Consider the following 25880-nt stretch of genomic DNA (forward strand, 5'->3'; position numbering starts at 1 on the left):
TCTTCCCCTCCTGCTATCTTCTTCTTTTTTTTTTTTTCTTAACATATATTGCATTATTTGTCTTCTACTTGCCTATGTTCTGTTGATGGGAGAGAGAGACCTAAAAGTCTGCCTTGCCCTAAGGTAGGATACCTTCTTGTTCATCTTCTCTTATTTCACTTGCAGCATACAAAAAAGTTGAAGCAGTCTCTGCAGGTGTGATTGCCCTATAATCCCTAGTGAATAGATGCCAGTGGGAGGAGAGCAAACAATCTGAAGGAGGTACATTTCTCCCTCCCAGCCTCCCTTTTATGCCCCGACACACAACAGGGCCCACATCACACACCTGGTCACTGCTGCCCTGTCTGCAGCTCTTCCCTAACCCACATGGCAGTGTGAAGACCATCTGGACCACTGCTTGAAGGCAGTGTGGATAATGAGTGCCCCATAGAGTAGCTGCAGAAATGATAACGAACCCCACATCAGCTGCCAGGGTGCAAGCTGCCAAGCCTAGCACCTGCTTCCCACAGAGACTTTACAGGGATGCTGGAGAGAAGAGCTGAGGACCTGCTTACACCTGGCAGGATACCTGATACACCAGGAGATACAATTTTTCACCTATCAGATGGGGGGAAAGACCAAACAGTTTGATAATCAACTATGCTCACTCATTTTCTCAAAACGCATATTGTTTATTCTGAGACTAGGCTGGTCAAGAGGTTTTGGTAGGCTGATAAACTATTAGCATCTTGTGTTGAAGGCAAAAATGTGTTATTTGGGTAAAGTAAGATACTTAAGTTGCAATTCTTCAGTGTACAAAAATACCTTTAAATCTCTGGCAGAATATCTATAATCTAATATCTCCTTTTCCTATGCCAGCAGCTGCTGCATTTTAGGTGCCTTCCTAGGGATTCCATGTTGCCAAAAAATACAATTACTTTTCAGTTACTTCAGAAAACTTTTAAACAAACTGTCGGAAAATGTCAGAATCCGAAATAAGAATCTGCAAAAAAACTTGTTTCAATCACATCCATTTTGGCTGCAAGGTGCAAGCTTGGTGATTCCATCTTGATAGATTGTGTTTCATTTGCCTTGTAAGCACCGTGTAATTTATGTCTAGGGTTGAATTCTATCAGTAGAAATCTGAGCTCTGCGGGATTTGCTGTCGGGCTGCTCTCTGTGTGTAAGTTACTATGTAAGGCCTAGGATCTGTCTTCTGGTCAAGCCTACTGTTCTGTCAGATTGGCAGCATACAGAATGGTAAGGACAGTCAAGTCTCCAAACTGATCTCATATAATTACAGAGTAACAGTGGGCATTAGGGACTTCTAGCAAACCTTTATAATTTCTGAAATGGCTGTAGACTTCTATTTTAAAACTGGAAGACCACTGTCCTTAGTATAGCAAAGGGCTGTGCTTAAAGAACCAGGTGGTCCCAAGCCCTTAGCTGATCTCTAAAAAGGAAGAGAAAACAGATTAAGTGCTATCACATGCGATTAATGAGATTTCAAATGATCACCTTGATGATCCTATTTAATATTCACAAACCCCTGAAATGTTGGAGTTATTCTTCCCATTTTCCAAGATAGAATATTCAGATGCTAAGAAATTCATTCATGTGACATAAGTCATACAACCAATGTATTATGTGGGCAGAGCCAGAATTTGAAGCCAGATCGGTCTAAATGCAAAGTCCAGGCTCTTTCCACTAAATGACCAAAAAAGGCTACATTAATTTGGTCAGTTCATTAAGATGGTATTTGAGATGCTTTTGAGCTATTCTGTTCAACAGAAAGTTATCAGCACAGTTTACTGACTTTCTTACTATCCACACCTCTAATTGTGGACCAGGCAAGGGGAAAAAGTGTACAGGACTCTTTTTGTGCCCACAATTTTAGTACACTGGGATGGAATTTAGGCAGCCTCCACAGAAGACCACCTTAAGGCAGATTCCCCATTAGCATTGGGAAAATGTGGCCCATTCAGGTGAAGTCCACCTTCATCTTCCATGCTATACCACACTGAAATGGGATGGATTTCTTTCAGTCCCACTTGGTGCTCACCATGACCCGTCTCTCCCACCAACTGCCCTGTTGAGCTTCCAAGAGCATGGACTGCTTAATTTCACTATCGGAGGAAAGCAAACATGAGTTGCAAGGGAAGAACAGGTCCTCCTTTTCCCCTTGGAGCCCCTGGAGATCAACAGCGTGCAGTCTTCAAAACAAGCCCAAGACCATACGGCAGAACCTGAAGCTCCTATCACACTTGAGCCTGGGGCATCCTGCCAGAGGAGAAACCTGAAACATCTTAGAAGAAAGTCAACAGGATGTAGTGATTCATTAACTCACACTTTGTCTCACGAACAACAATTGTTACTCAGCTGTACCTGGACCAGTTTAGTAAGAAATACAGTACACCCTTTTAAAGAACATCTCGGCACTCTGACATTTCTACCATCCTTTATTAAAGTATTTATTTATGACACTTACTATGTGCTAGGCACTGTTTCAGGTACTCAGTGGATATTCAACAGTGAAAAAAACAATGAATAATCACTAAAAGACATTCATGAAAAGAAAATAATACAAATTTGAGCGCATGCTTCAATCACAACTACCTAAGACACATATAAATCAAGCTAAAGAATGCAGTAGCAGATGTACAACTGAAAATAATTATATTGGTATCCAGGTGACAGTTGATTTTTAAAATTTTTTTCAAAATATTGGTTTTATACTGAGTTTGCAATTTAAAGAAAGCACAAAAATAGGAAAATAGTTAAGTTAGACAGTAGAGTTAAGTTGTTTGAGCTGTGTTTTCATGGGTCTCTGATTCTTTAGTGTAGGGTTTTTTCCTAATTTTAATTGGGAACTTAAATTCCTTGAGTATTAAAGTGCAATGTCATTTGGGATAAGGGTTGGAGATGATGTGGCAATAAATCTATAAAGAAGAGAAAAATCTAGCTTCTAAAAGAAGCACCTACTAAATCTTGATGCTCATTTGTTACATTGTCAAACTGTAATTCCCAATGACAGGAAGGGAGAAAAGGAAAGGAATTAGATCCTATAAGCAAGAATTAAAAAATAGGGTTATGGGGCGCCTGGGTGGCTCAGTTGGTTAAGCGACTGCCTTCGGCTCAGGTCATGATCTTGGAGTCCCGGGATCGAGTCCCATATCAGGCTCCTTGCTCAGCGGGGAGTCTGCTTCTCCCTCTGACCCTCTTCCCTCTCGTGCTCTCTATCTCTCATTCTCTCTCTCTCAAATAAATAAATAAAATCTTTAAAAAAATAGGGTTATGAATTAAAGTATATTCACATATACTCTTGTCCAAGGGAATTTATTATTTGAGATATAATTTTAGAACCATTATAGTTTGCCCAAAATATCCTATAATGTATTGTTTCAGAAGAGCCTGTGTATGTTAGTTGTACTATTTAGCCAGTTGAACATTTAGTAGATGTTACTGGCAAATAGATGGTGACAAATTATCGCTCTGTAATATTAATACATTAATATCACAGTGAAACTATACTTTCTCTCCTTCGCTCCTCACCACCATCTTTTCACCTGTCTGAATAGTAGTTTCTATTATAGAGATGGATCATCCTTGAGGTGACCAAGCTAAATCTTTATAATCACATCCAGATTGTTGCCTTTTTTTGGGGGGGTGTCATTATTTATCCAGTAAATGTCTTAAGAGTACTGAGTCTTATTTATACGTTCTGTATTAAAGAAAGAATTAAATATATCGTTACCACTAACTCATGTGACAATGTCTCATTAGGAATTTGCAACATTTTCTGATTACCAAATAAATAATTTCCAATTGAGCAGGTCTTCAGGAAATTTGATGCAGTACCAAACATCACTTGTCATGTTTTTTCTTCTTTAGGTGAGCAAAAAGTTTTGTACTATCACTGAAAAGCAATCTGGTGGTTCACTTTACTGCATCTAGAAAGAATTCAGCCTCATACCGTGGTTAAAAAATAAAAAATAAATAAAATGTACAAAACGAGAAGAATCTCCATGAGTAATTTCACACATGCTGCTAAGTACTGCAGAGTATTGCCAAGACTAGCCTTTAATCTCTATGGGAGCCAAAATAGATATAAACTTTCATTTGCTGTCAAATGTCTTTTTCAGGGTTATTAGCAAAGATAGGAGATAAGAAATCCTTCCAAGTTACCTTACTTTATTTTTTGACCTGCTTTTCTTATCATTACCACTTTATAACTTCTGATAGCTTAAAATGTGCATATTTCACCAGGCCCAAGCAAAATTATGAAGTGGGATTCATGAGGCTTTGAATTTCTTAGTGTTTTCCTCACTCTGCTTTCTAGGTTTGCACATACATTTCCTTCCAGCAAGTTTCTGGCCCCCCTGAACCCCTGGCAGCTCCTACCCTCTGTCCAAACCACTTAGTAACAATTTTAAGGACATATTCTCAGCAAAATGCAGACCAGTGTGATCTACCGACCCACAGTCATGGGTCATCACGTTACTTCTCTCAGGTAAGGATCTTACATGAAAAACTGGACCGAAAAGAGTAAAGCTAAGCTGGGGAGAAATCACACTTACTAAAGCTGTCCATCTCCTGAGGGGGGGTCCACTTGTAGATCATTAGCAGACTCCCAGTGTGCTCTAGCTTTTCACTAGAGCTCCCCAGATATCTTTGCAGTATTATTGGATTCCCCTGCCCTCACTTCTGTCACTCTGGGCAAAAACAAAAACCCACATTACCCTATAGTTTGCCTGCCCTGCTGTTATCCTCCTAGTGCTGGAAACACCCTCCTAATTTTAAAACCCTTTAGAACTTGTAAGGAGTAATAATTCCCACTGTTAAATGTGTGAGGGTAGGGTGGGTGAGGTGGGGGCTAGTATCTCCACAGCCTGGACAGCAGACTGTTAAATTTTTGGGAATTTTGAGAACCAATTGACATTACCTTGGCAATTTACAATCAGCCATAGGTGGAACTATTTACACCATGACCTGACAAATGCTACACAAATTAGCTGTCCCCACCCCCAGCTGGTGTGGGAAGAGCCAGGACTGGCAGGAATAATAAGCAATGGTAATATTTCCTCATCACACCATAAACTCCAAGTATCTAGCTATTATATATTTACGTTGTTCACTCTTATATCCCCCTTGCCTGGCATGTTAGGTCTTCACTAAGTATTTATTGAATGAATGAATGAATGAATGAATGAGTGAGCTGGAGACAGAAGAGATTTTTTATACAGTAAGTACATGTTCTGGTCTTTGCTGAAATGTCAAAAAAGTCTAGGCCTATTCCCCCTCGGCCCCTTTTTGACTATCTATTTAGAAGAGCTTTTTTTAAAAAAATTTTTATTATGTTCAGTTAGCCAACATACATCATTAATTTTTGATGTAGTGTTCAGTGATTCATTAGTTGCATAAAGCACCCAGTGCTCATCACCACACGTGCCCTCCTTAATACCCATCACCTGGGTACACCATCCTCCCACCCCCCTCCCTTCTGTAACCCTCAGTTTATTTCCTGGACTCCAGAGACTCTCATGGTTTGTCTCCCTCTCTGATGTCTCCCCATTCAGTTTTCCCTCCCTTCCCCTGTGGTCCTCTGTGCTATTCCGTATGTTCCACATGAGTGAAACCGTATGATAATTGTCTTTCTCTGCTTGACTTATCTCACTTAGCGTAATCCCCTCTAGTTCCATTCGTGTGGATGCAAATGGTGGGTGTTCATCTTTTCTGATGGCTGAGTCATATTCCATTGTATATATGATCACATCTTTACCCATTCATCTGTTGAAGGATATCTCAGCTACTTCCACAGTTTGGCTATTGCGGACATTGCTGCTATGAACATTGGGGTGCATGTGCTCCTTCTTTTCACTACATCTGTATCTTTGGGGTAAATATTTCGTAGTGCAATTGCTAGGTCATAGGGTAGCTCTATTTTTTTTTTTTAAGATTTTATTTATTTATTCATGAGAGACAGAGGGAGGGAGAGAGAGAGAGAGAGAGAGAGAGAGAAGCAGAGGGAGAAGCAGGCTCCCAAGGAGCAGGGAGCCCGATGCGGGACTCGATCCCAGGACCCTGGGATCATGACCTGAGCCGAAGGCAGACGCTTAACCATCTGAGCCACCCAGGCGCCCGGGGTAGCTCTATTTTTAACATCTTAAGGAACCTCCATATTGTTTTCCAGAGTGGCTGTACCAGCTTGCATTCCCACCAACAGTGTAAGAGGTTCTCCTTTCTCCACATCCTTGCCAACATTTGTTGTTTCCCGCCTTGTTAGTTTTTGCCATTCTAACTGGCGTTAGGTGGTATCTCATTGTGGTTTTCGTTTGTATTTCCCTGCTGGCTAGTGATGTTGAACATTTTTTCATGTGTCTGTTAGCCATTTGTATGTCTTCTTTGGAAAAGTGTCTGTTCATGTCTTCTGCCGTTTCTTTATTTGTTTTCTGGGTGTTGAGTTTGAGAAGTTCTTTATAGATCTTGGATACCATCCCTTTATCTGTAATGTCATTTGCAAATATCTTCTCCCATTCCATGGGTTGCCTTAGTTTTGTTGACTGTTTCCTTTGCTGTGCAGAAGCTTTTTATCTTGATGAAGTCCCAAAAGTTCATTTTTCCTTTTGTTTCCCTTGCCTTTGGAGACGTATCTTTTTTTTGGAGACGTGTCTTGAAAGAGGTTGCTGCCTAGTTCTCCTCTAGATTTTGATGGATTCCTGTCTCACATTAGGTCTTTCATCCATTTTGAGTTTATCTTTGTGTATGGTATAAGAGAATGGTCCAGTTTCATTCTTCTGCATGTGGCTGTCCAATTTTCCCAGCACCATTTATTGAAGAGACTTTTTTCCATTGGATATTTTTTTCCTGATTTGTAGAAGCTTAGTTGACCATAGAGTTGAGGGTCCATTTCCGGGGTCTCTATTCTGTTCTATTGATCTATGTGTCTGTTTTTGTGCCAATACCGTGCTGTCTTGATGATCACAGCTTTGTAATAGAGCTTGAAGTCAGGCATTGTGATGTCCCCAGCTTTGGCTTTCTTTTTCAGCATTCTCCTGGTGATTTGGGGTCTTTTCTGGTTCCATACAGATTTTAGGATTGTTTGTTCCAGCTCTGTGAAAAATGCCAATGGTGTTTTGAGAGGAATGGCACTGAAAGTGTAGATTGCTCTGGGCAGCATAGACATTTTAATAATGTTTATTTTTCCAATCTATGAGTATGGAATGTCTTTCCATCTCTTTGTGTCTTCCTCAATTTAATAAGTTTTGTAGTTTCTAAAGTATAGATCCTTTACCTCCTTGGTTAGGTTTATTCCTAGGTATCTTATGGTTTTTGGTGCTATTGTAAATGGAATCAATTCCTTAATTTCTCCTTCTTCAGTTACATTGTTAGTGTATAGAAATGCAACTGATTTCTGCGCATTGATTTTGTATCCTGCCATGTTGCTGAATTGCTGTATGAATTCTAGTAATTTGAGTTTTCCATATAAAGTATCATGTCATCTGTGAAGAGAGAGAGTTTGACTTCTTCTTTGCCAATTTGAATGCCTTTTATTTCTTTTTGTTGTCTGATTGCTGAGGCTAGGACTTCTAGTACTATGTTGAACAATAATGGTGAGAGTGGGCCTCCCTGTCGTGTTCCTGACCTTAAGGGAAAAGCTCTCAGTTTTTCCCCACTGAGAATGATTTTTGCTGTGGGCTTAAAGGTTCTTATGGTAATTGCCTCCTAGCCTACTCATCCTGTCACTTTTATTCTTGGAACTGGAGTTCACCATTTGCTCTACCCCCTACCTCACATCCATTACCTCACCCATTTCTTTCTGTCACATAAGTTCATGGATATCCTACATAATATGTTCCAAAAAAGTCAGGAAGAAAGAATAAAAGAACATTAACTGTCTTAATCTGTTCAAGCTGCTATAATAAATTACCAGAAACTGAGTGGCTTATAAACAACAGACATTATTTCTCACAGTTCTGGAGGCTGGGAAGTCCAAGAGCAAGGCACCAGCAGATTTGTTGTCTTATGAGACCCTCATTCCTGGTTCATAAGCTGCCATCTCACTGTGTCTTCACATGGCAGAAGGGGCAAGAGAACCATGCAGGGTCTCTTTGATAAGGGCACTAACCCTATGCATAAGGGCTCCACCCTCATGACCTAATCACCTCCCAAAGGCCTCATCTCCTAATGCTATCACATTGGGGATTACATTTTAACACACAAATTTGGGAGGAACATAAACATTTACTCCATAACATTAACTTGTCAGGAAACCTGCCTACTAGCCTCAACTCAGTCGTGTGATATCTGTATAACCTCAGAACATGTAACCTCTTAAATCTTTGGTGTTTTCATGTGTAAGTGAGAATGTTATTACTGCTATACTTATTTCAGTGAGTTCATAATGATCAGATAAGATGATGCATGTAACAAGGCTTTGTTAAACTGTAAAATGCTCTAGAAATGTAAATTTTTGTTAAAGGTAGCCAGATGCAATGAAGTAATCGCTGACTTCAGAGATAGCGAGAATTAGATTTGAAATCCATCTCTGCATTTCCTAACTTTTTGACCTTAAGCAAGACTTTTAACTTTCCTAAGCCTCTGTTTCCTCATCCATAAAATGGGAAAAATGACATCTAACAGGATTATTGTCAGGCTTAAATGAAATCATGTGAAAAAGGGCCTATCACAGTGTCCCAATAATGTCTCCTTCCTTTTCCAATCTTCTAGCTCAAATGTCTTTGGGATGATATTATTATCATTGTCATTAGTCCATCATTAAGGTTTCCCTGTTCTCAAGGGAGAACAATTTATATTTTACTGGTTAAGGGAGAAAGTTATGGTGCCAGATCACCTGGCTTCAGATCTTGCTTCTGCTACTTGCTAAGTCTGTGATCTTGAGCAAATCACTAAACTTCTCTGGGCCTCCACTGTTTTTCTACTTATTATAGTACCTTACCTGGCATGATCAAGCATCCCAGCTTGCCTGAGAATAAGGAGGTCCCTGGGACACATGATTTTCATTGTGTAACCAAGAAAGTCCCAAGCAACTGGTGATGAGCTGGTCACCTCCATATTGACCTCACAGGACTATGATAAGAATGAAGGGAGCTGTAACTGTGAAATACTTAAAACAGTGGCTTGCAAGGAGTAGGTATTAGGTAGGACCTTTAGTTATCACACTTATATTCTCCAGCTATATTCCCGGTTCAAAAGTTGAATAGTGAGATTTAAGGGCACAGTGACAAACTATGGTAGAGAGGCTCAGGAATAGAAAGCTGGAGTACAACTGCCTGCCCAGGCCTGCTGCTGACAATGTTCTGAAATGTCCTCAGCTTCACAGGGTGAGTGGCAAGGGGGGGGGGCATGTCAACCACTGACCTGTGACTGTCCTTCTCGTCACTGTGAACTTGCTGCCTGAAGGGAGGAGAGAAGTCAGGGAAGAAAACTACTACCTGACTGTTGGATGCTTCTTGTGAGGACTGACCAAGGCCTGGAGGGTGAGGGGAAGTGAAGCCAGGGAAGGGTTTCAGTACTGCTTTCCCTATCCTGGCTCCAGACAGGGCCAGCAGAGGACCTGGACTGTATTTTTGATGCTGTCCTTTGGACACTATTGTGGTGACTTGACATGTTAATTCTGAGCTTCTCTCTGGGTCTGAAATCAGGCTGCCTGGGTTCCTGTGTGGCTCTGCCTCTGCTTGGTGGGTGACTTCATATAAGCTATTTAACTTCTCAGTTCCTTCATCTGTGAAACATATAATAACAGGATCAACACCATGAAAATGTTGTGAGAATTAAATGGGATAATCCACGTGATGAACTTTGCTCACCGGCATATGGGAAACTCTCCATAGTTACTTCCCTCAGTGCCCATTTATATACAGGGGTGCTGAGGGGAAAAGCTGACTCTGAGGTGTTGTTTCATTGTTATGCTTATATCTGTAGATACTAAAGGCTTCTCTTTAACTAACTAAACTTACACATATTTATTCACTCAGTCTTAACACATCTCTGAAATTAGAATGTTAAAACTATGACTAAATATTTTTCTAGGCCTAATGCTACTTGAAATGGAAATCATGTGTGGTTTCTCTGCCTTGTTAGAGTTTGTTTGCTTTTTGTCAATAACCAATAAGAATTTAAAATCTGTGCTTCTGAAAACTGGTTCCAGGAATTAGGTTTTAGTGTGTCATCAGTTCTCCCAGAAAGAATGCCAGAAATGAACATCAAACAATAAAGTTATATCTTGCATATTTAATTGCTTACATGTTTACTCAAATCACTTTTCATACTGATCAAATTCCCAATCCCCACTCTTATCAATGTTTCAGAAGCAGTTTTAATTGTGATAAGGAAGTCAAACAATGCCTGAAATTCCTGCTTCTACTTTTCCTTCCTTCGTGCTCTACTGGGTTTGGCTGTTTGGCATTCTCTAGTGTTTTTCCATGCGGAAGATCTTGCTCTTGGAAGCACGACATGAGGCAAGTCTTTCTCCCTCAGACAGACTGGTGCTGGCAGAATTCCCTGTGCTCCTCCCTCTCCCACCTCCTCTGTACATAAGGGGACCCACTAAGGGTCCCTAGTAAAGCTCTCGGGCCCAGATCCCATCACCAGGAATAGCCCTCTGCCTTCTCCTCTCACTTACTCCTACTCTTAAATAAAAGGCCTTCAGGTCATATCACTGGTGGTAGGCGGGGTGGGTTGTGAATCACAAAGGGAAAAAATCTCCTGCCCTTAGGCTGCATGGTCTTCCTAGAATTCAAAGATTTGCATCATTAATTTGATGTTTCAGTATATATAGCCAAGAAAGAAAATATTAAAAGTTTATATATTATGACCCTTGACAAACTGTACCCTCTGAGTAAATGTAGCTAAAAATATATTTTAAAGGTAATTTTAATAATCATTCACATTTCTGCCAAGTCTCTGAATTTCTTCTAGTCCTAGAGATGTTCAACCTGTGGCTTGGAGGTCAAAGATTGTATATCTCTGAAGTTTATGGCATCTATTTCAAAACTGGATCCACTCATCAAACAGTAGACCAAAAACCTGTGTGTGTTACTCTACGTATATTAAACCTAAGTTTTAAAATAAGGGGAGAAAAGTACCAGAACAGTTAATTTAGGATCTCTTGGTGATGGGGCCTGAATATGAATATATTATTCAAAATGCTCCAGGTGATTCTTATGTGCAACTAGGGAGAAGAAACATTACCTTTTAATACAGGAAGGCCAAGGGTAGTTTGGGTACAGGGTTTGGGGCATACTGGCATCTCCTAATACTGAACTCCTACCCTCTACCTCTAATAGTATGCTACAGAAGATTTAATAATGCCATTCTCTTCTAAGCTGGTTGGGACCCCTCACCCTTTCTCACCTAGACCTTCTAGAACCTTAAGTATGAGTTTGTGAAGGGTATTTACAGTATTGTTACCTGATAGCAATGACCCCAGATTATCTTTTCTCATTCATTCCCACAGAATGGACATTTGCCTTATTGTGAGATATAAAAATGCACTGAAAAGTTGAACTTACTCTGTTCCTTTAATCAGGGACTAAAATTCCTATTTTTAATCTCAGTATAATTAGTTTGCATCTCTCCTCTTCTTTGCCCTGCTCCCCTTTCTTGTCAGCCACAGAAGCACTGCTCCATGATACACTTAGAACTAAGAAAAAACTGGAGTGCCTGGGTGGCTCAGTTGGTTGAGCAACCGACTCTTGATTTGGGCTCAGGTCATGGTTCCAGGGTCATGGGATCGAGCCCCATGTGGGCTCTGTGCTCAGTGGGGAGTCTGCTTAGGATTCTCTCTCTCCCCCTCTCCTTCTGCCCCTCCCTCCACTCTCTCTCTCAAGTAAATAAAATTAAAAAAAAAAAAGAACTAAGAAAAAAAACTGTGAATTTCACACAATAAAGAATGAACATGCCTACCATAGACCATAAAAAACATGATTGGCAGCTTCCTGGCCCAGTCCAGAAACCAGAGTGTGGCTTGCACTGAAAAGGGCAGAATAACTTTCATCTCTTCCCTCTGTACCCTACTGGCAGAAGGTTTTTGAAAAAATGACACTGATCGTACCATGTCCTTGATGAGAATCTTCCCATGGTCCCACTGGTTGCAGGATAAAGTACAGCCTTCACATTCTACCACTAAATGGCCTTACTCCTCAGGTCCACAGCTACTAATTCTAGCCTTATTTTCCACTATTTATCAGCACTACTCCTCGCTCTTCCCAAGCAAATTCTTCCCTTTCCACTCCTTTTCCTTCCCCGTGCCTTATCCTTGGAATATCCTCCCTCCCATTCAACCAAACCTCCAAGTGACCTCTTCTTTTCCTAACAGTATAAGACTATGTTCCCACCAGAAAGTATGGGCTTTGAACTAAGACAGATTCACATTAAAATCCCATGACCTTCAGCAAGTTTTGTTATTCTTTACCAAAAAAAAAAAGAAGGAATGATAATAATACTTCTGGCGGAGGATTGCTGTAAGAATTATATGAGATCACATGTGAATGCACTTAGATGATCAATACATATTTCCCTTCCCTTTACCACTCAAATAGCAGTGGTCTCTACTGGGGTTTTTGAGAGCATGTCTCACTGTCTCTATAAGAGCATCGGGTCCTTGAAAGCAAGAGCTTTTTCTTAAACTTATTTGAATATTCTTTAACACTTGCACACAGAAAGTCCTCCATAAATATTTTTGATGGCTGAATAAATAAATGTATTTTCTGATCCTCTGTTGGGTAAAAGTTAATGGCATGGAGAGAGATGTGGAGGAAAGAGCCAGCCTACTTAAAATAGTGTCCTGACAAATGTTATGATGATTAGCATTAATGATAATTATGGAAAATGCATTAAATAACGTATCCAGTCATATCCTAGACTATTTAGGCTTCATGGGTATGGACATGAGGATTTTAACTTCACAAAGAATCATTAAGCTTCTTTTCCATAGAACAGCAAAGAGGTACCCAGTATCACACAAAAATAAATTCACTGACATTTGATGTACTTCCACTTGCGATATAAACAATAAAATAGGCTCTTACAGTTGCCTATTTAAAATTTACCTTTAATAAACTGCCTACTACTGTGTAGTCCAGATGTCTATTTAGTATATCAATGTAAAGAAATGCTTTAAATTCCAGGAAAATAGGGAGGAGGCACACAAAAGGGATGCTTTATGGAAAGTCCAGGCAGGCTTGTTGTTTCTTTCAGAACAGGGATAAAACACATTTTTTAAAAATGGTTCTGTATATAGGAAGGATGTTGCTTCACTATGAGATGAAGAACTGTTTGACAAAGAGATGATGCCAGAAGGTTTCTATTCCTTGGGAGAAATAGCTTTGTCCTCTCTCAAGAGAGAAAGGAAGAGGAACTAGATGTGATGCTTTTGAGTGTTTACTGCTAACACTGCTAAAAAAATTCATAGTCTTATTAGATGACAGAAGAACAGACTCAGTTTTGTATTGCAAGGAAGGAATGAGCCACTTATTGATGTTTAGGATCCATCAAGATTTGCAGGTAAATTGAGACTCTTGACGGATGACCTTGAAACAAAGCAGTGCTATGTGGTATTTCTCTACTACCGAAAAGAAAAGACATTTTTGACAGCTGAGAAATGGTGACCAGATCTTGAAGTCACTGTTTTTCTCTTAAAGGTATTTGAAATATAAAACTTAAGAGAGAGGTCACGTCTTTGCTGGGCTTTTCAAGAGCCTAAGGTAATATCAAGATCCCGCAGATAAACAATGACTTCTCATCATTAAGTTTTTAAGAAAAAAAAAATTATAAGATTTAGTGAGGATTAAATTTAGAGCACAGTTTAACAAATGCCTCACAATTTCACATGGACAGATATTTATGCAGTTGGATCTTTCTTGCCACATCTAATACTGATGGGAAAAAAAAAGGTTCACATAAAAATTCCTTGATGTAAATATATGATAATAGTATCATTGCTCTTCCCCCGGCTAATGCTCTATTGGGTAATCAGTATGACCAAACTTAAACAATGCTGCATTTTATGAGCACCTTCAGGATGTGTTTTACCTAGTTTATTCTTTCAAGTGTCAAATAACGATTTTAAAAGAGGGAAAATCACTGTTCATATTAATGATTGATATAGCCAGTAGATAATCAATGACATATGATTATTTTGCTAATAGGTTAGATTTAGAGTGGAAAGGAAAACTGAAGGGAAACAAAAGAATGAAATTCTAGGTTCTATCACTCTCACCAAGATACAAAACATTTAATGAGAATCAAGTTATAGGGGCGCCTGGCCGTCTCAGTCGGTTAAGTTTCTGACTTTGGCTCAGGCCATGATCTCGGGGTCCTGGGATCAAACCCCGGGTCAGACTCCTTGTAGGGCTCCAGGTCAGGCTCCCCACTCAGCGGGGAGTTTGCTTGTCCCTCTCCCTTTCTCTGCCCCTCCCCCAGCTCATTCTCTCTCTCTCAAATAATAAAAAAAAAGAATCAAGTTATAAACAGTAATGTTAACTTTTTTCTTTATTACCAAATATGACTGTTAAAGTTAGAGATTTTTTCCTGTTTCTTTCTAACATAAGCCTGACCATGAGATATAGCTGAAGAAAAATATCCTACAGTATCTTACTATCTTACGGAAAGAAAGCTTTTGCTGACACCATTTAAGAAATGGATACCCTTTCTAAAGCATAAGCTATGCTTCTGAACTTTTACCTTATAATGTGCAAGTAAACAGACTTAGTAAAAAGACAGAATATAAAATGGGAATTCATATTTTAATGTTGTTCTCTTATATATTTTTCTTCAATCACATAGCTATAATTTTGAGGCCATATTGTTTCCCTAATCAATAAAAGTGAAGGTGGAAAGATTTTTGAAAAATGTTATACCCAGAACTGATCAGAATGTATTGGTCTTTGTTTCACTTTAATTATCCTAAATCAACACCTTTGTCTAGAAGTTTCTATATATTTTTTATCCTTTTAATCTCCCAGGTACTCTAATTGCTTCCACATTGTGAAGAATGAACATTGTCATGACAACTAAGAGGAAACTTTGCCACCGGAAGTTTTTCAAAATACAATGAAATACTTACTGTTGGGCTTTCTAGTGTTGGCTAAGATCATAAAAATGTGCTTTATGCCTCCCACCTCAAACTAGATCAAAGTATTTTGTCTGCTTACATCAGGAAAAGAGTGTTTGCTTTTAATTTTTGTGTGGGTTTAGTTGAATATATTTTTGTTACAGTAATGGTACATGGAAGGAAAAATGTTTAAAGCAATAAAACCTAATTTTCATGGGTAGCGAAGGTGGTGAAAATGCATTGGAATAAGCATGCAGCTGGTCTTAAAGGACATGGAGCTTCAAAAACATATACCAAGTTATAAAAAATGGGCAAGGCTAAACAATAGGGTCTAGATTTGCACTCTTGGGTGATAAAACTATAAAGCAAGGCAGGGGATAATTAAAAAGTCAAGGTAGTGACTGCTTTGGGAGGATGGAATGGCTGAGGTTGAGACAATTCATACGGACAGGCTTCTAAGGTGACCTGGGAGGTGGTTACAAGGGTGTTCATCTTATTATGATAATTCATTAAGCTATACATTGACCTAGCTTTCTGTATCTGTGTTTTATTTCACAATAGAGTTTTTTTTAAATGTAAGGGTATGCAGCTTTATTTTATTTTTTGCAGGTTTAGGTTATGAGCATAACTGTAAGCTATTTATAATTTGGAAGAGTTTTTTTGGACTTAAAGCAATACCTCTTCTGTGGCACATCTCAAAATTGCACAGAGAAGGTTACAGTTCAAAGAGAAAGATCAAGAAGAAATACCATAAAGAGAAGGAAAAAACCAATTATTTGAAAATAAAATTTTAATATAGAATTGCCTTTAAATTATTATTAAATTATTCAGTGTAATGATTTTTTTCAAACAGATACATACTGAAGTATTTATAAGTGAAATGACATAATATCTGAGATTTGCCACAAAAATGATGCAGTGGGATGGCATATGAAAAGTGGGGTTACAGGTGAAACCAGAGTGCCTGCATGTTGATAACTGCTGAAGCTATAGGATGGGTGCATGGGGGATTATTATATATTGTTTTCTACTTTTGTCTATGTTTGAACACTTCAATAGTAAAAAAGTTTCAAAAGTAAAGTAAATTCTAAGGTATACGGTGAGAGCATACATACTTTATAAAATACCTTCAGACAACTGTAGTCTATATGGAGTTTGTAGCATGCCAATTTTATATACCTGAATATAACTATTTATAAAAATTCAAACAGAACTTTTTTAGAGATTAGCCCTTCGTTTGGGACTAGTTCAATTACAAATTAGAGATTTAAAATAATTGCAATTCAATGGCTCTATAACTGAAATGAAATAAACCCAGGTACATGAGCAGGTAGGGAGGTTGGTGTTTCAGGCATTCAGAGAATCACAGCATTATTGCTAAGCCACAATGAGGAGAGCAAGGGAGACTTGAGCAAAGGCAACTGTGCACAATCAAAATGGAGTAGAGAACTGAATTAATTCCTGACATAAAGAGGGGACAACTGGACGACAGAGATTATTTCTAAAGAAACATTGTAACTTTTGCTTTTTTTCTTCTCAAGATATTATACCTGTTCCATGGAAATCAAATCAAAGTAGTTTGGTCTTTCTTACATACTGTCATTTACTTTAACATAAAATGTTAAAGCTATAAATAAATTTGCTATAACTCACAATCTTATATTCTTCCTGTTAAAATTTTGTTCATTCTTGAGCTAACAGCTCCTCAATGTAAGAAAAAGTATCTTCTCCTGGATCAAGATAGTACTCATAGCCAGCTTTTTTAGCTGCTTTCCTAATTAACGCCATTTTCTCTACAGATCAGTGTCCTCTAAAGGCCAGAAAAATAGTTCACTAAAAGAACACCCATTCCTAAACAGTAATCTTTTCAGATGAAAAAACCCTTTTCTCAGAGCCTCTTTCCCAGACATACAAAACACATAAGTCCTAGAAAACAAAAAAACCCCTTTAATTTGGAAATAATTTCAAACTTATATAAAAATAAAAGAAAAAGAATATTACAGAAAATACCAATATTCATTTTACCCAGTTTCATCTATTGTTAGTTTTTTACTCTATATGCTTCATCATTTGTTCTATATCATCTATCTATATACAGTGTATGTGCATATATATTTTTCCATGAACAATTTAAAGTAATGTGTATACATCAGGCTGTTTACCCCTAAATACTTCAGTGTATATTTCATAATATTAGGGACTTTTTTAAAAACATAAATAACTACAATGTAGTTTTCAACTTCAGTAAATACAACGGTGAAACAATACTTTTACCTAGTCTACCATCCATATGTCCATTTTGTCCACTAACACAATAGCATCTTAGTAACATTTCCTTCCCTCCAGAATAGGATCCAGTCTAGGATCAAATATTGCATTTAGTTATCAGCCTTTCACTGGAAAATTTCCACAGGCTTTGTGTGACTTTTATGTTATTAATTTTTTTGAAGTATACAAAAATATACACTGTTTCTCATTTGGGCCTGTCTGATACTTCCTCATGATTTAATTCAGGTTATACATTACTGGCCAGAATATCGGATAAGCAATGTTGTATCCTTTTCAAGATATCACATCTAGAAGCACAAGATGTCTATTTGTTCTTCACTGGTGATGTGAATTTTGATTAAGTGGTGAAGGTGTCCTGGTATTTGTGTACTACATAGTTAACTATATTTTCCCTTATAACTAACAATCAACCTATGGGAAATTTCTTGAAGACTATGCAAATATCCTGCTCCCCATCAAAATTAGCGCTATATTTAGAATCCACTGTGCATTATACTGTAAGCAAGAGCCCTTCCTCTCCCTTATCCATTTATCTTATTCTCGGTATGAACATGTAGATTCCTAGCTTATAATTAATTTATAATTCATGATTGGACTCAGTTATTTTGGCATTAACATTGTCCCAATTTGGCCAGTGTTAGACTCTCCGAACTAGCCTCTATCATTTTTTAAAATCACCTCCTTTATTTCTGGCACAACAAAACGTTGTAGGTTCATTTTGTACCTTTTCTGCTCCAGTCTTCCGGTATTGCTCTAAGAAGCCCTGGTTCCTTTTGAGAAAAGAATATGAGACACTAAAATATGCATACTAAGTGTACTCCTCTGAGGCCTTTCTGCTTGGCCACCCTCTCACTGCCTCTTCACGTGGTCACTCCTCTGCTCACTCAGCCTCCCGCTGTCTCTCTGTGTGTCCTCATCTCCTCTTCTGACAAGGACATCAGTAAGACTGGACCAGCGCCCACCCTAATGGGCTCATTTTAACTTAGTTACTCCTTAAAGATCCTGCCTAGTCTTAGGTACTAGGGGCTAGGGCTTCACTATAAGAATTTTGAGGGAACACAAATCAGCCCATTATATCTTCCAATGTTTCATTTTGTCAAGACAGGTAGGTATGTGAATGAGTGTTTTCTTCTTTCTTACACAAATGGTAGCATAGTATTTATATTCTTTTGCGCTTTTCTGGCTTTACTCTTCTCAAAGGCATTTTTATGAAACACAGTTTTGAATTTTAGTATCCATTATGTAACATCTGTTACATATGTTCAATAGATTTCCAAGAATTTTTATGCATTTACAATGACTGCATGGGTTTTAGCCTCACAGAAACTGTGTTTGGACTAGAGAGCAGGGAGTCATTTTGGATGTTTGGTCTACCAAGAGGTCTTGTGAAACAATAATAACTAGGTGCAATAGCTTAATCCATTAAGGCAGATATGAAATAATTAAATCGCAAAATTGTTGTGATTGTAGCCAGGCAGTATTTGATAGTGTGACAAAAGAAGGAGTACCTGTAGCCAGTGATTCTTGCTCAGAAGGAGAATCTTTTTCAGGTATAAATGAATATTTTCTGTCCAAAAGTCAGCATGGTCTGTATAATCCTTCTTACTATCACCACACAGCAAAGAGAGAGACAATATAGAAATATGAAAGATATCCCTCAACCCCATCCCCACCCCCAAACATCCTACAGATTAAATTTGGATTGGTACAATAGCAAATTAGGAAAAGTGGTAGCTCACACAATAGAAATATCGTTGCTAAAGACCTTATACCTAAAGTCTAAACATGCATGATTCATACACAGAGACTAAATTATCTTTGCAGAGGAAACTATCTGGCACAGTAAAAAGTGTACATGGGTTTTAGTCAAGTGTCATTGGCCACCCAGCCAAACCACCTTTAGGTGTTTGGAGAATCTGCCACTGTGTGTATGAGTCTAGTGGAAGTCAGGACCGAGATTCCCATGATGGAATAAAAAATAAAGAAGCTTCTTCACTACTATGGACTACATTGTGTCTCCCCCAAAGTTGATGTGTTGAAGCCCTAATCTCCAATGTAACTGTATTTAAAGACAGGGTCTTTAGGAGGTAATTAAGGTTACATGACATCAGAGTGGGGCTCTAATCCAATGGAACTGGTGGCCTTATGAGAAAAGGAAGAGAGAATGAGAGAGAGAGAGAGAGAGAGCAAGAAAGAAGGAGGTCTATCTTGGCCCATAAGAAGAGGTCATAAGAGGCTACAGTGAGATGGCAGCTGCCTACAAGCTGTCTACAAGCCAGGAAGAAAGGTCTCACCAGAACCTCAATCAGCTGAACCTTGATCTTGGACTTCTAATCTCCAGAACTGTGAGAAGTAATTTGTGTTGTTTAATCTACCCAGCCTGTGGTATTTTGTAACATCTGTTTACATATGTTCAATAGCTTAGCTCACTAATACACTTGCTCAGACCAGGAGATGCTCTCCATCTTCAAATGCTCTCTTTCTGGAGCAAAGGATGTAGAAAAGGCACACATGTAGAAATCTCATGTTGAGGGGAGCCTGGGTGGCTCAGTCGGTTAAGCAACTGCCTTCGGCTCAGGTCATGATCCTGGAGTCCCGGGATCGAGTCCCACATTGGGCTCCCTGCTCAGTAGGGGGTCTGCTTCTCCCTCTGACCCTCTCCCCTCTCATGCTCTCTCACACACACTCTCTCAAATAAATAAATATAATCTTTAAAAAATAAAAAAGCAAGCTCACGTTGATGCCACAGCAGTGACAGAATTCTAACCAGACCCTTCCCCTGGCATTTAAAATTTTGTTATTTATTACATGTGCCACATATAAACACAACAATGCAAAAATGCTGAAATGTAATCATATACGCACAGTATGCTTTTCAGTTTTTTGTTGTCCTTGATTCTATCATCCCTTATCCTGCCCTTTGCCCCACCCCAACCAAACACTTCTGGTGACAACCTAGACTAGATCCTTCCATGTTTTTCTCTATATCATGTAGTCATACGTGGACAAATACATATTCATATTCATATATATATTCATATATATATGAATATGTAGGCTCTGTGATGTTTTATCAAGATGGGATCATATTATAGATACTTTCCTGCATCTTGCTTTTCTTACTCAGCAACTCCTTATGGAAATCTCTCCAAACTATCAGTGAGAGCTCAATTCATCTTTATTAATGGCTGCATTATATTCCATTAAATGCATCATTTTCAGCCATTCTCCTTGATGTCCATTCACTGTGTCCATTTTATTTTCTATTATGAACAAGTGGCATGACTTGGGCTAAACTTTTGACTGCCTAGCCTCTCCTGTGTTCCTTCAACAAGTTTTGAGCCCACTTCTCCAGCATAATATCACATATTGCTTAAAGGGAAAAATATAATAAAGGGAAAAAGTATATATATAATTTCTGGGAGGATATTCATAGACACTGTGAGGTCTCTGATATTCTTCCAGTAGGTTACTGTTGTGCTTATGTTAAGCAGAGTCAGAATCTATCATTTGCAACCCAGAAACCTAAATGGTACAACAGTTTTCTCATCTTAGTTTTTATATTATCCATTATTATTTATAATTATTATGATTTATCAATTACTAACCATGTGCCCTCTTTGAGCCCTTACTTCCTTGTAGAATTATAAGAATTTGGTAAATACATGCAATGTGGTTGGTACAATAATCGATATATGCTAGGTTCTCAATAAATGGTAACAAGAATCATCATTAATAGTAAGCTACTAATAACAATTTAACGATATGAAAGAGGATCAGTGGAAGATAGGCAAGAAGGTGAGGGTCCAAATGGGACCAGGCTCAAGTCTTCACCCATCTTCTAATGAGAAGGATTTGGGGTTACTGAGAGAACCATATAGTATTTGTATGTCTAATTACCTATTTATGATCTCATATACTAATTCCCCAGTCTGGATTCAGACATTCTTATTTTGCCTTTTGCATTGTCACTACAAAGCTTTATGTTACAAGAATCCCTTGTGATATTAACATAAATACTGAAAGGAGTGAGTAGACACATCTGATGACCACAGGCACGATCTGGCCCAGAATGGGTACTGCAAAGAAGTAGCTCCTCTTACTCCAATGCCTAGCCTTTGCAAGTGCCACATGTTAAATTACCATGTGACACATTCCAAAAATGTATATATCCCTTTGAATGTTTCTTTACCATGTAAGGGTATGGTTGCAGCAGCTATTGCAATGAAAAGAATGTCTACATTTAGATGTCGATATTTTAGGTGGGTCATGAAATTAAATTTCCCTTCAGTAGTGAGCATATGTTGACAGTGCATGGCAGAGCTGTGTGTGCGTGAGTGTGGTTAGGAAGAAGGGAAGAGGCCTTCTGTCTTTTCGATGCATATTCATAGGGAAGCTCATAAAGTTCTTTGAGAAAAGTTCCATTTATATATTTGATTCTTGATAATTAAAGCAACTGACTTTTTGAAAAAAATCATTAGTTTCACAGTTTTCCTTATAATTTAGTGCTGTTAACATATGGCAACTAATGTGTTTAATGTATTATTTAGCATTTATTTTCTGGTTTTTCTATTTTAGATTTGTGAAATAAATTTATTTTCATTGAAAATTGTTTATCTCACCTTTTTGGACCAAATAATGATTTCCCTTTATTAAGCTTTCAATTGTTTCTTGGATATATTTGCCATTTGCCATTAACTGTCCTTGCAATTTTTTATTAAATTTTTTTTTCAGTTTTAAACTAGTTTACTATTATAATAATTCATGCTCAGCGCTAAAAATTCAAACAATATGATGGTGTATAAACTGAAAAGCACAAATATACTTCTCACCACAGTCTCATTCTAGAGGTAGTCACTATTTACAATCTCTTGTGTATCCTTCCAGAAATAATTTTATGTGTATGTAATTTCCCTTTAGAAGGGATATGTAACTTTCTTAAAAAGATTTTTATCATTTATTTATTTATTTATTTATTTAGAGTACACGAGCGGGGGGAGGGGCAGAGGGAGAAGGAGAGAGAAAATAATCTTAAGCAGACTCTGCGCAGGGTGCAGAGCCCAGTGTGGGGTTCGATCTCACAATCCTGAGATCATGACCCGAGCCGAAATCAACAGTCAGATGCTTAACTGACTGAGCCACCCAAGTGCCCCAGAAAGGATATGTATATGATGCCATTTTATAACTAGAATTTTTATTTAATAGCTATCTTGAATACCTTTCCGTGTCTTGAATATCCATGTATATTATATATCCTCATTGTTCATGTGATTTCTGTAAAATATTTATATACATTTGGTGCATGTATGTTATTTTCATAGCTGATTAGTATTCTATTGCATTGGATGTATTATAAATTTTAATTTTCAACTTATGAACATTTAAAGTATTTTGAGGGTTTTTTTGTTGTTGTTAGATTACTTTTAATAAACGATTGACATCAATTCAATTGTCCATCCTATTATTGAGTCATGGACATCAACTGATCAGAGGAAAGACTTGAAATTCACCAATATCCAACCTGTGCCAGCCCTGTCACAACAATAATTCCTATTGTGCTTCTCTAGCAGTATTTTGGAAACCAGTTAACTAAGCAATAACCTTCCTAGAAGCATTACTTTTGTCAGTAAAAGTCACTTACACTTTTATTTCTGGGTGAGAGTTTGCTAAGATTTAAGGAAGTTGATTATTTTAATGGTCAAGTATATAATTTTCTTTTTGATGACAATGAATGCTTACCAGAAAGGTGATGGATCAGTAAGATCTCAACTGAGCCTGTATACACTGCCTAATTGTTCATGTGATTCCCATAAGAAATGCAATAATAACAGCAAGATAATTCAGAGTGAAAAAGAGAATTCAAAAATTCTCCTACGATATGTACAAAGTGCTTCCCATTTATCTCATTTATTTTTGTGGAGTTTTTTGTTGTTACTGCTTTTGAGATTTCAATAAATCTTTTTAAAGATTTATTTATTTATTTATTGAGGTGGAGAGGGGCAGAGGGAGAGAATTGTCAAGCAGATTCCCTGCTGAACATGGAGCCCAATGCAGGGCTTGATCTCAGGACCCATGAGATCATGACCTGAGCCAAAACCAAGAGTTGGACTCTCAACCAACTGAGCCACCCAGGCACCCCTTTAACAATTTTTTTTAATTGCAATTGATTTCTTACTTTTCTATTAATGGATAGATTTCTCTCTTTTGGTTGATAACCCCATTTTGAGGTACCTACAAACATTAAGCTAACAGTGAACACAAATAAAGAATACAAATAATTTTATCTTTAAGTTTCTGAGTTTTCTTTTTCCTTGTCTCTTATTTCATGAATGGTTTCAATTTTATAATGAGTCTCTTTTTCACATTTGATTGTTTATTTCTATTTATTTTGAAGTCATCACTATTGCAGATATCCCACAATACATGTATTACCTGAATTCCTTTCATTCTTTATTTCTCACTTTATCTTTTCTGTGATATAAATGATTCCTCATGCAGGATATTCCTATGCCTCTTTGAATTAACCCAGCCATTAGACATTCTCTAGTCACTTCTCTATTTTACTATCAGTTCTGAAATATGCATTATCTTTTGTTTCTTGACTATTCCTCCATTCCTCTGCAGCAACATGTGAAAATCCTTGTGCTGTGGGGGGAAGAAAGATATGCTACCAATACAAAAAACTGTATTTTATTTAGATTGATTGTAGATTTTCAAGTTCCCAGTACTTTAGAATAAGGCCTGATACTCAGTAGGCAATTGATAATTGCTCACCAGGGCATTCATGTGCTTTTTGAATAGATCCAAACTGCTATAAGTGTAACTGCAAAATTATGTTTGGTGATGGAAAAAATCAAAAAAGAATATAGAAAAAATAATAATTAATGTGTTAGGGTGGAGGAGTAGCAGGTGCTTTGCTGCTTATTTTTATTGTTTGGTATTACTATACTGCTAATAGAACAATAAAAATTTCTGTTAGAGTTCATCTGTTACAGGTCTGTGCCTGACTTCAGCATTCCTTCTTCTTTTACCAATGACAGAGCACACTGTGGCCTTTCTCTGACTCACCCTCAACATTTTTTGATACAGTAAAATTTAACTGAAAAGAGCATCCAGATTGATGTTAAGGATAATGATAAAAATAAAAGCCAATATTGCGTATTCACCCATAGGCCAAGTATAATATTTAGCACATTGCTTGTAGCACCTCATTTAATCCTCTTGACATCATTAGGAGGGAGTATTATTATTGTCTCTATTTTATAGATCAGGAAGCAGAAACTCTGAGAAATCAAAGAACTCACCTGGGAACCCCCAGTATCTTGGGTCTATCTCCAAAGTCCTTTCTAGTAACTATAATGGAGCCTGACATAAGCAGTTGAGAAAGGGGAGCTGGTAGGCACATCTACTTTGCTCCAAAAGGGTTTAATGGGGTTGATTGACTATTCTTTGTACAAGGGCTGTAGCTGCTACCTCAGCATTTGTTTACCCAAAACTCAGATAAATCAGAATGTAAGTGAAGTACAAATAGGGTAGACCCATGAAGGGAATTATTTGCATGAAACACAAAGGTATGGGCTGGGGAAATAAAAAAAATAAATAAATAAGGAATACAATAACCACATTCTTATTCTCAGTAATAAAAGAGTCAAGACTGAAGGTTTCACTCACTTCGGGCTCATCATTCAGCATGAGAGGAAAGTGTGTCTGTTCAGATCTGTAACAGTCCCTGGTTCCGAGGCTAATGTTGTTACCAGCAAGAATGAAGGGGCTCTTTTGCACCATCTCACTAGCTTTGAGAACACCATTTCCTGAGCCACATAAAAGATGACATATGGACCAAGGGGTAAAGTGTGGGCAAGGGACCCCTTACATTGTAGCCTTAAAAGTTTTGTTGCAGGAAACCAAAGCAAGCAAGAAAAAAAAATGGAGATGACTCCTTTCCTGAGTCATCATGTGAGACAGCCCTAGTGTTCATTATTGGGCTCTTTCCAGTGTTCAGAACTACCTTCTGTTCCTCACTGCCCTTCTGACTGCTTCCCAGAGTCACGCCCCACTGGATGAGGGTCAGCCCTACCAAAATGCACTATACCCAAGGAACTGAAATATTTTGTCATTTTTGTTATTAAATATTGTTGCTCTATAAAGATAGTGAACTCTTCAAAGGACAATATTATTTTTTGTCCCTTCAGGAGGGCTTAGCAAAATGTTGGCCATAGAGCAAGCAGTTGTTAATTCCTCATTAACCTAATTTGACATTAGTTTGGTTCTTATTGTAAGTAATTCAAAACTTTACAAGGTTGCTAAAAGGTATAAACGAAAAGAAATCCCTCCTTCCTGGCTATCACCAAGGACAACATTGCTTAGAAAGGATTTTAAAGCGTTTTATATCTCTACCAACCATTTCCCTAGGAAGCAAAGCCAAGCCTGTAATGCTGATTAACAATGTTAATGTTCTTCTGTAGGCGGACAGGCAACTCAGAGGCTTGCTTCACACCTTCCCCCTCTTCCTTAGATAGAATGACTTAACTCCTCTAAT

The 25880-nt window shown here is 38.0% G+C and overlaps 1 long non-coding RNA gene across 1 annotated transcript in view; it reads left to right on the forward strand.

The window, feature by feature from the left end:
* LOC141371800 (uncharacterized) overlaps positions 1-10403 on the forward strand; it is a 69171-nt gene extending 58768 nt beyond the window's left edge. Inside the window, exons 6-7 of the long non-coding RNA XR_012377034.1 lie at positions 4319-4489; positions 10308-10403. This is a non-coding gene — a long non-coding RNA (uncharacterized lncRNA). The remainder of the gene's footprint in view (positions 1-4318; positions 4490-10307) is intronic.
* Positions 10404-25880: the final 15477 nt, after the last annotated feature.

This window comes from Callorhinus ursinus, unplaced genomic scaffold, assembly GCF_003265705.2.
Source record: "Callorhinus ursinus isolate GAN/ISIS: 27379988/994484 unplaced genomic scaffold, GSC_fseal_2.0 scaffold3, whole genome shotgun sequence".
Classification (NCBI taxonomy): domain Eukaryota; kingdom Metazoa; phylum Chordata; class Mammalia; order Carnivora; family Otariidae; genus Callorhinus; species Callorhinus ursinus.